Source organism: Hevea brasiliensis, chromosome 10 (assembly GCF_030052815.1).
Source record: "Hevea brasiliensis isolate MT/VB/25A 57/8 chromosome 10, ASM3005281v1, whole genome shotgun sequence".
Classification (NCBI taxonomy): domain Eukaryota; kingdom Viridiplantae; phylum Streptophyta; class Magnoliopsida; order Malpighiales; family Euphorbiaceae; genus Hevea; species Hevea brasiliensis.
Window position 1 is genome coordinate 56,489,310 of NC_079502.1, and position 14,353 is coordinate 56,503,662.

The window sequence follows — 14,353 nt, forward strand, 5'->3', positions numbered from 1 at the left end:
GGAAATACCTTTAATAGCTTTTCAGACATTATCCAAGCCGGCAAAAGAATTGAAGCTAACCTCAGGTTAGGACGGTTACAGGAGTTGACTGAGAACTCTGCAAAGAAAACTGCTAGCTTTGGATAGAAAAAGGGAGGGGATGTACACTCCATCACCCGACAAGCCCAACCTCCGTTCCCTCAAAATAACTTTTGGCTGTACCCTCCTACTTAAGGCCTGACAATAGTAAACATTCTGCCCCCTTTTCCCAATTATCCTCACCCTCACCCACAATACCCGCTGCAGGCTGCTTACTACCCCAGACCGTCCACTTAACCTAATCAGTTGAGGCCACTCACTCCCCAAGCCAACCCAAGACCATAAAGGAACCTTGATCCACCTCTCCCCCTTCCACTCAGTGACATATACCAATACCTACTTGGTATAAATCAGATAATGCCTATCCCCCTTGACCAAATTCAGCCACCATATCCTAGGTGGTATGACGCTAGTGCCCGATGTGAATATTATGGCAGGGCACTGGGACACCTAACTGACAATTGTGGAGATCTTAGGGGCAGAGTATAGGCCCTGATCAGAAACGGTTGGTTAAAAATTGAGGGAAATGGCTCTCTTCCCAATGTCATTTCAAACCCATTGCTTAATCATAGTACAGGCAATGGTGTGAATATGATAGAGCCCTAGGATGAAAGGTTAATTTTGGAGGTAGATCAGCTGATTCCTCATTTTGGGGAAATTTTTGCTATGACAGTAAGAGAGGGATACCTTTGCCCTTAGGCATCTAGATCGAAAAGTGGTACAGGATGCCCCAAACATGGAGGAGCAGCTGGTCATGAGCTGCACAACTGTGAGGAATTCCGAAAGAAAGTTCGGAGGATGTTGTCACTCAAAACCTTGAGATGTTAGCGGAGGTCAAGGATGGAGGGCGAAGTGAACACAGCTAGATTCAGCCGAGATGTCTCTACTCCCAACCCAAGATTAATATTTTCTGCTCCCAGCACACCAACACCACCAGTACCACCAATAACGGTCATCCAAACCCCACCTCAACTCCTAGTCACAAACACCCATGCGGTGCCTTGGAATTACAATCTCCAAGTCTTTGCTCAGGAGGCATCCAGCAGCACTTCAGCTCCTACCCTCAACCATACACATACTACCCATAACCCTTCTAAGCCATGCTTCGCTCCTCACGAGCACTTTAAAATGACTTATACCGGACCCTCCAACGATGCTACTCCCCAACCAAACCCAAAACCTATCACGACTAGTAACTCTCTCTTGCAAGATCAGGAAGTAGAGTTTATAACCTGGAGTGGGAGATGTTACGAAAATGATGAGAGGAAAAAGAAAAAGGGGAAAGTAAAAATGGGAGAGCCACAAGAAAGTATAGAGGAGAAGGCTGTGAGGGTTGAGAAAGAGGAACCTGCTAAACCAAAGAAAGAGGAAGAACTATTGCTACAAATAATGAAACAGAGCGAATATGATGTCATCGAGCAACTGAGAAAAACCCTCACTCGGATTTCCCTACTATCACTAATCTTAAGCTTGGAGGCGCATCGCCATGCCTTGCAGAAAGTTTTGGACTAGGCCTTTGTGAACCCTGATATCACACCGGGCAATTTGAGAAAATAGTTGGGCAAATTCAGGCGTCCAGTTTTGTCACTTTCTCGGAAGACGAGATAGACCCGGCTGGCTTAAAGCACACCAAAGCTCTGCATGTGACAGTCAAATGTAAAGGGTGCATAGTTGCCAAAGTCTTGATATATAACGGATCTGCTCTTAATGTCTTACTTAATGCCACCTTGGCAAGACTACCTGTTGACCCATCAGCCATCTGCCAAAATAATTTTTACAATCAGGGTATAAAATATACCCGATGGAACTTCAGGGAAGGTGGTTCCAAAATTCTCAGCAGCTCACTATGCTGCTCCTCTAGTCTCTATATCTGTGACAGCAATAACAGTCATCGCTGAGTACTATGATTTAGTGGTGCACAACATACTAAAATAATCTTTATGCGGAATTTAAATCATACATATTCAAAAATTAAATTAAATATGAGATATAAAATTCAAAACATGATTTACAAGATTTTAATCCAAACAATTTCATTTCAAAAGTCTCAAAACAAATTTCACAAAAACACACAGTTATATCATGCCATTCAAAACAAATATCATCTCAATAGCCAGAGGCTAAGGAGAAGTCACATCACAAAGCTAGCTAGCTCAAATATATGGGAACCCATTCTTTTTCTTCTTCTACTGGCACACACCTCAACACTTCAGCCAGAGAAAGAATCAAAATTCGAAACTGATTTTCCCCACTAGTCATGCTAGTGAGGTATTCAAATATATGGTCATGACACTATGGTTTCAAAACTATCTTAACAATTTACTAAACATTTATTATTATTACAAACATAAACAATTAATCTTTCAACAATTTAAATCAAAAGCGTAATAAACATTTCAAGACAATGGTGTCACAATTCAATATTTCAATTTATTCAAAACAATGTGCAGAAGAAAATTTACAGAAATTCTATGTTGTGTACAAACCTTATACGAGTCGCCTCTTGGCCTTGACTCGATGCCTCGGGTTCTTTTCCGGTATTCTTTTCTACTGAAACACACAGTTTTATAGTGTTTCAATACCATAAATTATCATGAGTTCAAAAATAAATTTCAAATCTGACTTTATTATGCTTAATTTGATGTTCTTTGAAATTTATATTTTGGGGTTACTATTCATTACACTATTCAAGTCAATTTGTTGACTTTCTAATGCTTAATAGGTATGGGAATTCTAATTTCACCCACATACCACATTTTGGTTACCTAACTTGTTGGTTTTGGTTGTTTACTCAAATTTTAAGTTTTTTAGGCAAATTTACAAATTTTCAGTTTTGGTATCTTATGTTGCACTGTTTCATTGGTCATGTTGCTGTTAGAATTTGGCTAAGTTTTGTTCATAGAAATTGTTCCTTATTGTCTTAACTTTATTGTCCTTTTTGAATCACTCCAATTGGAGTATTGTAGCTCAAGTTATAGCCATTTGAACATGGCTGCCGGATTGACCTAACCCAAATTTTCTGGGCACAAAAACTGGTTCTGGCAGTTTTAAGTCACCAAATTTGGGTGGCAAAATAACTTGGTTAAGGGAATAATTTGGGTTTGTGTTCTTCATGAAAGTTTTAGGTCTATATCTCATCTTTCTACTGGTAAAATTTTAGGTCATTTAGACTTTCCTAGCCCAAGTTATGGCCAAATGAACAAACACTGTTCATTTAGTCATTTTTGTACAGGGTAGAATACCTAAGTCTGGATTTGGTCAATTTGTTCACTAGGTTTTAGTCACTTTCTGGCATGATTCCTAAATGAAAAATGTGTCATTTTGTGTCTAGTTTCATTCCCAATTAGCCTCACACCAATTGGGTTGGAAAATTTTCAGTTTTCGTCCCTGAAAGGGACCTTGGTCCTGCTGCCTAGAGAATGTCCCTAAGCAATCCGAATTTAAACCTAATTCTAACACTTCCAACATACCACAATTGGTCACATATGACCATTTTTCAGCTCAAACAAGGTTAAACACACCATTTGACCATTTCTCCAATTTTTTTCTTCCAAAACCCTAGGTCCAAACCCTAATTCACTACTTTGTTACATTTAATTAGTTCCAAGCATACCAACACCATTTCTTAACTCATTCAAGCTTACATACACTTTTAATTTAATCAAAACACATGCATTCTCTACTCAAACCCTAGCTGGCCGAATTTCCACTAGTCCTCCAAAGATGTTTTCATTTCATTTTAAGCATATTTCTAGGTTTATTCAACTATAAACACAATTAATTCAACTAGAAAATCAAGTTTAGTTTACTAACCTTTATGTAGAATTTCAATCTTCACTTCCTTCAATTTTTTCTTCTTTCTTTCTCCTTTATTCTTCTTTTCTAGTTGCCCAAACAAAGTTTATTTATGGTAAGACAATTTTCTATGGTGGGATTTTATTTTCTTCAAGCTCAAGAGTGAGCTTTCATGGTGGTTTTGGAGAGGGAGAGGGTGAGAGAGAGGTCACGGCAAACTTGGAAGAAGATGACTCTTTTTCATTTTTTCTTTTTTTTCTTTTCTTTCCTTTTATGCATTTTTAACCTTTAGGAAGACCACAGATTATACAAAATTAAATTTTTAATTATAATGTTTATTGCATCATGCATGACATCATGCATGATGTCATGCATGATGTCATCACTTTTTTACTTTTTTCCTTTTTCCTCTTTATTTATTTATTTATTTATTTATTCATTAGTTCTTTAATTTAATTCTCAACTCTGAAATTTTCTTTTCTCCAATTTTATTTGACAGTTAGGTCAGGAGTAAGCTCTACGGGCCAATTGACCAAATTAACCCTCGTCGGTTCGACCCGGTTTGCAAATAATTTAATATTTCTTCTGGATCCCTGACCTAATTATTTGACCGGCTTAACATTTCTTTTTTGTGATTTTCTCTTTTCCACTGTGTTCACAATGGTCCTAAGGACCACGGCGTCATATTTTATAGTTCAAAATTTGAGTTTAAATCGACTTCGCAGTCCTTTCCCAGAAGGTCACCCATCGCTGTGACTCTCGGCTCATTTAACTTCTTATGTTCTGTTTTTCTTATTTATATTTAACTAATTGACAATTACTAATTATTTGTGTTTAGGGCTTATCTAGTTGTCTTAGATGTGGTTCTAATCCCCTTAATTGTCTAGATCGACATCGATCACCGGAACAGTGAAATATACCAGGCTATACAAATAGGGGTGTTACAATTCTCCCCCTCTTAAAATAAATTTCGTCTTGAAATTTTACCTGGTATCAGTCTCTAAACAGCTGTGGGTGCTGTCTCCTCATGTCCTCCTCTCTTCGCAAGTAGCCTCCTGGCCTGAATGATGGTTCCACAGCACTTTCACTAACGGTATCTGCTTATTCCGTAGCTGCTTTACCTCATAAGCCAGAATCTCTATGGGTTCTTCCTCATATATGAGGTTTGGATTCACTTCAATTTCTTCTACTGGTAGTACATGAGATGGGTCTGATCAATACCTCCTCAACATGGACATATGGAAGACATTATGTATCTTCTCCAACTCTGGAGGTAGTGCCAATCGATATGCTAAAGGACCCACTCTTTCTAGAACCTCATATGGCCCGATAAAACGAGGACTCAGTTTCTCCTTTCTACCGAATCTCATAATTCTCTTCCATGGGGAAACCTTGAGGAATACTTTCTCACCCACTGCATACTTAATATCCCTTCTCTTTAAATCAATGTAGGACTTCTGACGATTTGATGCAGTCTTAAGTTTATCTCTGATCACCTTGATCTTCTCCTAAATCTGCTGAACAATTTCGGGCCCAATCATCTTCCTTTCACCTACTTCATCCCAACACAGGGGAGTTCTGCACTTTCTGCCATACAAAGCTTCATATGGAGGCATCCCAATGCTTGATTGGTAGCTGTTGTTGTAAGCAAACTCAATCAAAGGCAAGTGTATGTCCCAACTGCCCTCAAACTCAATCACACAAGCCTGTAGCATGTCCTCTAAGATCTGAATTACCCTCTCAGACTGGCCATCTGTCTATGGGTGGAATGCCGTGCTGAAGTTCAGTCTAGTTCCTAGGGCTCTCTGAAGACTACCCCAGAATCTAGAAGTGAACCTAGGATCTCTATCAGATACAATGGATACTGGCACTCCATGCAGTCTTACTATCTCATCAATGTACAACTTGGCCAATTTTTCTAAACTGTAGCCCATCCAAACTGGCCAAAAATGAGCAGACTTGGTTAGTCTGTCAACAATGACCCAAACTGCATTATGACTCTTCTGTGTCCTTGAAAGTCCCATCATAAAATCCATTATTATTCTCTTCCATTTCCATTCTAGTACTGGTAGTGGATGTAACAACCCAGTGGGTACTTGATGTTCTGCCTTCACTTGCTGACATGTTAGGCATTTGGAAATAAATTTTGCCACATCTCTCTTTATACCCATCCACCAGTAATGCTCCTTTAGCTCTCTATACATTTTTGTGCCACCAGGGTGCATAGCAAAAGGAGACTCATGTGCTTCCTTCAAAATGATCTGTCTCAAATCAACATCATTAGGAACACACATTCTGCCCTAGTGAAGTAGTAGACCGTCATCTCTTATTGAGAATTCTGGTTTCTTGCCCGGCCGGACTTCTTCTAATAGCTTCTGATACTTCTGATCATTCTGAGCAGCCATTTTGATCAAATCAATCAACACTGGCTGTACATGCCATGCAACTGCTGTCTGTCCCTCATCATTAATCTCTAAGCTGGCATGTAATGATCTCAACTCATGTACCATAGACAAAGGGGTAACCCGTAGACTTGCCATAGTCTTGCGACTTAAGGCGTCAGCCACAACATTAGCTTTCCCTGGCTGATAGTCTATCAGACAATCATAGTCTTTGATCAATTCTAACCATCTCCTCTGTCTCAAATTTAACTCCTTCTGGGTGCCCAGATACTTCAAACTCTTATGATCTGTATAGATGTAGCACTTCTCCCCATACAAATAGTGTCTCTAGATCTTAAGAGCGAACACAATAGCTGCAAGCTCCAAGTCATGTGTCGGATAATTCCTCTCATGCGGTTTCAGCTGGCGTGATGCATAGGCAATGATATTTCGATCTTGCATCAATACATAGCCTAACCCATTGTGAGAAACATCATTGTAAACTGTGTATTCTTTACCCGAATTAGGTAAAGTCAAGACTGGAGTCTCAGTCAAACACCTCTTCAATTATTCAAAACTCTGCTGGCATTTGTCTGTCCACTAAAATTTCACATCTTTCCTAAGCAGCTTAGTCAATGGAGATGCCAACATGGAGAATCCTTTCACAAATTGATGGTAGTATCCAACTAAACCCAGAAAATTGCGAATCTCTGTGATATTTCTAGGTGGCCTCCAACTAAGGACAGCTTCTATTTTACTTGGATCTACTTTGATACCCTTTACTGATACTACATGCCCCAAGAAAGATATTTTTTTCAGCTAAAATTCACACTTCGACAATTTGGCATATAGCTGTTTCTCCCTCAAGGTCTACAGTACAATTCATAGATGTCTATCAAGCTCTTCTGCACTCCTTGAATAAACCAATATATCATCTATGAATACTACAACAAACTGGTTGAGGTATGGTCTGAAGATAGTGTTCATCAGATCCATAAAAGCAGTCGGAGCATTAGTTAACCCGAATGGCATGACCAAGAACTCATAATGGCCATAACGGGTTCTAAAGGCAGTTTTAGGAATACTCTGCTCTTATACTTTCAGCTAGTAATAACCTGATCTCAGGTCAATTTTGGAGAACACAGCTGCACCCCTCAACTGATCAAACAAGTCATCAATGCGGGGTAATCGATATCTATTCTTTATTGTCACCTTATTCAACTGCCAATAGTCAATACATAAACGGAGAGTGCCATCTTTCTTCTTGAAAAACAACATTGGTGCTCCCCAAGGGGACACACTAGGGCGGATAAAGCCCTTGTCAAGCAGCTCTTGCAACTGCACTTTCAACTGTCACACCCTACTCCTCTGTAAGGCATAACATGATCCCGTAGTATACCTAATAAATTACCAACTTCGTCTACTGATAACCCATTAAATACACTACAAGGGATTTTAAAACTTTTCTTACTTCTTTATATAGTGGATGAGCACTATTTACAGGTGTTAAAAAAACTTTTTGAACTGAAGTGAAACAGCTAACACATTTGGACTATTAATAATTTATGTAAAAATTTTGGCAGAGTGCCATCTGTATTTTGGACAAAACAATTCTTCAAAAACCTGTAAAAAGTACTTCAATATTTTTCTCAATCTCAAACTCTAACATAATTTAACACAATATGTTTTTCAACTCAAATCCACAATAATTTTTCAAATACTGAGATAAAAGAAATACAGTACAAATTTTTCAAGCTAAAATACTCATAATTTACTTTACAACTTCAATGTACAATTTTAATTTACACTGCTCAAAACCAAGAACAATATATATATACAGTGAACATACATTACAGTACAAAATACAAAATATGGTATACTCAATATGGTATACTCAATATACCCGATGATCTCTCAATGTAGTACTAGCAGCCTAGTCTGCTGCCCTGTCAGTCTGTCTACCTGCGACAGCAATGAAAAGCTATCGCTGAGTAAAATTTACTCAATGGTGCACAATAACCATTTGAAATGCGATATATAAATCTTTTATTGACAATTCACAAATCAAATGATTCACAATTCCATTTCACAATTTACAAAATTCACCTAACACAAATTTGATCAAGTAATTGAATAATACCATTTTGCAAATCAATAACACAATTCGATCAAATAACTGAATAATATCGTTTTGCAAATCAATAACACAATTCGATCAAATAACTGAATAATACAATTTTGCCAATCGATAACACAATTTAGGCCATGACACAATTTTTTTTCACACATGCCGTGTTGTACACCACGGCAAGACACACTCACCCCAATAATCGAAATCAATGAGGGAGGAAGCTAGCTGAATAATGAGTACTCATACACACTCACCTCAGACTGGGAAGTCAATGAGGGAGGAACATAATCACACTCACCCTAGACTGATAAGTCAAAGAGGGAGGAATATATCAACAGTGTCATGCCAAATGTGAATCAAAACAATTTCAAATCACAATATTTCATACAAACCATAAATCACATTTTATCTCAAAATTTCCATTTGCAAAGTTGGCAATACAATAAGTTCCAAATAATATTCCCAAAACCAAAGTAATCAAAACTTATTCATAACTCATTTCTCTACATAAATTTGCTAGTAAAAGCAGTGAATATAAAAGTATTGTGCAAAGACACAATTTAAAACTATAATGTTGAATTAAATTTTTAAGTAGAAAATGAGAAGTCAAACTTATTGTGCACAAAAACAATTTAAAATAATAACGTACAATTAATCATAATTTATTTCAATTGAAAAATTCAAAAGAAATAAATATTGTGCACAAACACAATTGAAAACAATAACATATAAATAATCATAATTTATTTCAATTGAAAAATTCAAAAGAAATACTTATTATGCACAAACACAATTTAAAACAATACAAATAATCATAATTTATTCCAATTGAAAAATTTAAAAGAATTAATTATTGTGCACAAACACAATTTAAAACAATAACATATAAATAATCGTAATTTATTTCAATTGAAAAATTCAAAAGAAATACTTATTGTGCACAAACACAATTTAAAACAATACAAATAATCATAATTCATTCCAATTGAAAAATTCAAAAGAATTAATTATTGTGCACAAACACAATTTAAAACAATAACATATAAATAATCGTAATTTATTCCAATTGAAAAATTCAAAAGAAATACTTATTGTGCACAAACCTCTGATATATGCCTCTTGGTTCTGACTCAGTGTTTCCTTCCCTTTCCCTGAGTCGTTGCTAACTGAGAAACACATTTTCAAGTGTTTCAGTACTCATTTAAACTATCTCTAACGATAATGCTTAATAATTAATTCATTGAGTTCTATTATTTCCTTAGATGTCGACCCTCGGTGCATTCTAGGTAATTTAGGTTTTAATGTTACTAACATGTCACATTCAATAGTCTTTTAGGGTTGGTACATGTTACCAAGTTCATTTCTATGTATCTTGCATTTTGCTGGATTCTGGGATACTAGTTTGACCTAGCTGGACGACCTAGTTCCCTCGGTTTTCGGGTTTCGGTCAAAACTACAAACTTGTAGATCTATGTCTTATTGCATGCGGGGAAAAATTTCAGGTCATTCCGAGTTATGTAGACCAAGTTATGGTCATTTTACTATTGCTGGTCAAATTGCACCAAAATTGGTCACTTTAGGTCACTTTAGGTCATTTGAGGTTCGGCTAGTTTTTGGACCCGAAATTGTGCAAGCCGTTTGACTTACTTATAGTCATTTCTGGGCTTTGGTGTCTTCATAAGACTTGTAGATATGGGTCTTAACTATTCATGGTTAAAATTTCAGGTCAATTGGACCTGTTTTGAGTGAGTTATGGCCTAAATACTAACTGCTGCCCAAATGGTCAGTTTTCAGGCCTCAATTGCACTTAATCCGGATTTGGTCACTTTTCAAGCTACCTTGCAAGCAGAATTTTGGCAAGCTTCCTTCATGAAAGTTGGCACATTTTGTGCCTACTTTCACCTCCAATTGGTCTCATACCAATTGGAGCCACACACTTAAAGTTATAGGCCTAAAATACATACTGCCTTATTGAAATTCTTGCATACACATCAAGCATCACTTTTAACACTCACCAAACTTAACCTTCAAACCAATTCTGGTTGTACCACAACCTAAACATAATTTATAACATATTATAGGTTATTTTGGCAGCTTATAATTACATTCAATATGCACCAACAAGTGCAGAATTTGTCCAACTCAATTTACAACAATTCAATCACCAATTCATGCCCATTTACATGCCCAAATTCACATCATCATACATGCACTCAAACTGTCATAACTCCTATCACAAATTAACATCATTATTCCATAATCCAAGCATGAATTCCAGCATTCCTCAAGAGTTAGCAAACTGCCACAATGGTACACTTACATTCCATTACTTTCCAAGCTTTAAATCTCATTTTACATTTACATATACTAAGTATACATTACCCAAATAATTTCCTACACAATATACATTTAATCAATTATTTAATTCACCATTTATAAGCAAAAATAAACTGCCCTTAAAGAGTTTTCATGGCTGCCAAAAATAAACATCACCATTAGAACATCAAGCTCCAAAATTCTTCTCACAATTCAAGTACCCATAACCTCCTTACTAACTTTAATGAAGCACTAACCAAAAACTCAAACTTACCACTTTGGAAACTCTTCAAAACCACTCTAAAACTTGGTCTTCTTGCTGCCTATCTACTGCCCATGGTGTGGTGGTCAAGTTTAATGAAGAAACCTTAACCATTGGGAGCTTGGATCATGGACGCATGGAGGCTGGAGCTTGGACGGCCATGGGAGATTTTGGGAGCTTTTTGGCTTGGCCATGGGAAAGTTTGAGGAAGAAGATGGTTGTGCAGAAGTTAGTGAAAGATGACAGGTTTTTAATTGATTTACAAGGTGTTAGTGGTCCACTAATGTAGAAATAACATTAGTTTAATCAAAGATTTTATTTTCCCACATTAAACCCATAATTTTTGCTATTTATTTAAATACCACCAATTTAATTTTTCATTATATTTTCCAAGTGTAATATTGTTTATTTTTAATGGACATTTAGGTCAAAAGACAATTCGGGGTGTCAAATGACCACAATGCCCCTGTTCGGGTTGCATTCCCGATTTTTCGGTAACATCGGGTTTTGTCCATTTTTCGATTTCTTGCTTTTCTTTGTACTAATTATTTAATTTTTCTTTGATATTTCCAATGATATTTCTACTTCAATTGATGTCTCTTTAACTCCTAAAAATATTTTTCAGGGTTCCCCGCAGTCTAGGGCTAGTCAATGGTCCACGCTGTGACTTCCCGGTGCGGTCACCCATCGCTAGGGTTTTCGGCTCGCTTAACTTAGTTGCATTTCTTTACTATTATTTTTCCTTTATTTTTCTTATATTTTCTTTTCTTTTATTTCATTATTTAATGTCTCCTCACTCATATCGAAGTGTAGTTCTAGGCATTCTAGCTGTCCGGACAACACTGGTCACCAGAACAGTAGAACGCACTACCGAACTTAGGGGTGTTACAATTCTCCCCCCCTTAAAATAAATTTCGTCCACAAAATTTTTCCCAATAGCCATCTTACAATAGTCATACGTTTATTTTATCCTTTCTATATGATCGTATAATCTTCTTTCTCTCGAATTTGTATAAGACATTTAACAATCTAATACAACATTTAATTTGTTTGTATAACACCAATCTTCTCTTACTATTGTCCTGTCTAATATTTCGATTCATGTTCCTTCTTGAGTGACCCTTGAGGTCATGTTAGAATGATTTATCTAGTCATTGGTCCTTTGACCATTCTAGTCAATAGTCTTCCTCAAATTCGTTACATTTTTTTTTTATATATGAACCAACTGTTCAAATTTTTACTTCCATAACTCTTTTTATCTGTCAATATTCTATAACTTACTTCCTTTTTGTACTAAACTATAACCTTTCGATATTCTAACTTTTGAGTTTTAACTCCCTAAGTAGGATTTTCAAACTTATTTCTAACAATTAAATTCTGTCCTGGCATAACTATACCAAAACAGATGCCGTTGGCAACTATTCTCATCTTGGTGTATTATCGAGTAGCACGTAGCTCTATACAATAATCTCAAGTCAGTAATGTAATCTGCAGCTTACAGTACAAACATCAAGAACATTGCATAATTACTACGATACATCCCAATAGATCAAATTTTTCGATATTTTATCCTTTTCGAATTTACTGATATTCGAATCTTATTCTGATTAACATATCCATTAACAATTACTAATAGTAACATCCTTGCCCTCATCTAGAACAATTCTATTACTGCATCTTACTTTTACGTCCTTTTGCCTTACATTAAGTAGGCTCGCCAATTAGCTTTATAATTTATGGTGTGTTAGAAAATACTTTTCGCCGATAAACTCTTTCAAAACTAATTTCACTTATTATCACAATCCTTATCTTAAAGGACTAATCACTAATGCATCAAAATTTATTCCCCTATAAAGGAATAACAATAGAATATATAGTTCTAACACTAACATAAAAGTATGCAAACTCCAGGTCAAACAATACATATATATATATATATCTTAGTTACTATTTGAGAAAGTACCAGCAATAATATCAAAAGTCTAAGTCTCTTCTCTCTGCCGTATAGCGAATACTCTAGCTAGAGCATCACCCTGTTCTGGCTGATTCACAGTACTCTAACTTCTAGGTGTACTACCCCTACCTCTACCTTTGCCTCTACTAACTGATGGTGAACTCTTTAGGGTAGAAACTTGGGTTGATCCCTTTGGTGTAGTAAATGATCCAGAACGACCTGGATTTACACAATCCCTAGCAAAATGGCCAGTCTCTCCACAGTTAAAACATGCTCCTACGGCTCTATAACATACCCCACTATGTGGTTTACCACAAGTTTCACAAAGTCGATCTGACAGCGCATTCCTGGGTTTCTGTTGAGTTTGCTGATCGGATCGAGGTGGTTTCTGTCCAGAAGATTTATCTCTACCGGACTTCTTATTATCTCTGTTGTATCCCCCAAAGTTTTTCCTCTTTCCAGTAAGACCACTAGAACTCTGTTCTACTGACTTTCCCTCTTTTTTTGTCTTCTCTGATTTCTTTTTCTCAGGAGCGGCTTCAGATTCAATTCTTTCTAATTCTAGTGCTTAAGAAATAAGTTCTGAGAAGTTGTTATGTTTGAATCCGACCACTTGTAATCTGATACTAGGCTTCAAGCCGGTTTCAAACCTCTTACATCTCTCCCTACTGGTAGAAAGTAGACTTACTGCATAATGGCTCAGGCGGAAAAATTTACTTTCATATTCAGCCACCGATCTACTCCCCTATTTCAGACTTAGGAACTCTTGCAGTTTCTGATCTACATAAGCATCAAGGACATATTTCTGTCTGAATTCCCTGAGAAAGTCATTCCATGTTAGCACTGCAGGTTCTACCAGACTGTGGGGAATGGTTTTCCACCAGTCATAAGCATCCCTCTGTAGCAAAGATACAGAGTATTCGAATCTGAGCTCCTCTGTGCAATGCAGTTTCTTGAATACCTTATCCATCCTTTCTAACCACTGTTCAGCCTCTAGAGGATCTACTGTCCCCTTGAACTCTGTAGCCCCATATTTCATCAATTTATCATGCTGCCTAGTAGGAGACTGTTATTGTATCACTGGTGTCTGTATTGGGACTTGAGTAGGCACATTACCAGCCATTTGTTGGAACATTACTGACCATCACGAGCGAATCGAGTAGGAAATCATGCAGTACTACAGTGGGTGTCTTCTTGAACCATTAACATTATGTAGGCCTAGGGCATCCCCTTGCACCTTAGCCTCAATAGATTGATCGACTGAAGGATCACCCTCTTCCATATTCAATGCGAGGATTTTAGATCTCCTGAACCAATAACACAAGGAGATTTCCTCCCGTTAGTGCATATTTATAATGTAATGTACTGTATGTATCGAACAATGATATTGAGTAGTTGTACTATGAAGAAAGAATATTCAAATAACAGGTGAAAAT